Below are 1,494 nucleotides of genomic sequence, written 5' to 3'. Positions count from 1 at the left end.
GCCCCCAGGCGTCGTCGAATTAACTGACAAATATTATTTAAACGAGCGTTATCGTGTATCGAAACAATCGCGCAGTGACTAATGCGCTGTAATAAAACGAAGCTGTGTATTTGTGATCAATAAAACTAAAACGAAAAGACAGTGCAAACATTTTTTTTGTGTTGTACTGAATTCCACTAAACAACCGTTAAATTTACGAACATTATGCATAGAAACTTTTTTGTAAAAAGTTTAAAGGGCTTCATTTTTTGTTTGAAACTTTTTTTGTGAAATCAATATTTTCTACTGAGATATGCATTAAAAGAGCGAAAAAAACCAATTTTTTGACAGTTTTTTCAAAATGACTGATACACGTTTCGTATTTCAAAATGACGGCCAAAGTATGATTGACCGCCAAATTTTATTGTCAGATTCGTTTTCAGGAGCCAAAAATACATGGAAAAAATGTATTTGCATTAAAATTGTAGATGCTGTAGCTTTTCCGAAGTTTAACTTATACTAGGAGCGCACCTTCCGCCAAATCATTATTGAAATATATTTTTTAATAAAAAATATATTTCAATAATGATTTGGCAGAAGGTGCACTCCTAGTATATTTCTGATAGAGACCCTCTGATTAAAGGGTCTCTAATTTCTGATATAGGGACACGCTCCTGAGCCATAACGTCGCGCGCGCGATAGGCAACTAGGCCGCCGAGCCTTGAGCGGTAGTAGGGGGAACCCACAGGAATCATAGGCCGGTATTCATAGTCGGTTCTTATTTCAAGACCGTCTTAAGTAATGTCTTAATACGCTAATGCGGCTCTCTTATTGGTTCATAACACCTCAAGGCTGAACTTGAGACGATCTTGAATATAAGAACTGACTATGAATACCGGCCATAGACTTATAAGATAGATGGAGCGTGAGAAGTTAAAGACAACATTGAAGGACAGCTCTACTCCAGACATAGTTGTGTTTCTCTCTTTCACAGTAAGCGGTGGGGGATCAATCAGCTTGAGCGTATTGTGTAAGGTCACAACTTTTGGTTCGTGTGCTGAGAGGTTATAAATTCAAGTTTTGCAAAGATATATTTTTTAATTATTAATTGAAAATATAGATACAACAGCAATAGTTTACGCTGAGTTAATTTTTTGAAAATATGTAAGTTACATTAAATTCTATAGAAGTATTAAATAATCTATAGGGAGGTGTACAATTTTTACTGTCTTGTATGAGAAAATATAGATTCATAATAAAAATAATCATTTAATTATTATACATACACGCTTATATACATACACACTTAGAAATATGTAATAAATTTTAATATAATTTGTATATGTATAAAATTTTTATATAAAAATAATAAGGTACGTATAATAGAGATATTAAAGAGATATAGATGTATTAAAGCTGAAGTTGAATTTTCATTCATATTATGTAAAACAGACTTATGAAAAAAACATTAATTTCTACAGCCTGTGAGAGTTCGTAATTTTCAAATTCTTTATA

Source organism: Mycetomoellerius zeteki, unplaced genomic scaffold, assembly GCF_001594055.1.
Source record: "Mycetomoellerius zeteki isolate Tzet28-1 unplaced genomic scaffold, Tzet1.0 scaffold865, whole genome shotgun sequence".
In the NCBI taxonomy this organism is placed as follows: Eukaryota; Metazoa; Arthropoda; class Insecta; order Hymenoptera; family Formicidae; genus Mycetomoellerius; species Mycetomoellerius zeteki.
The sequence above is the reverse complement of the archived record's forward strand: the minus strand, read 5'-3'. Positions refer to the sequence as shown.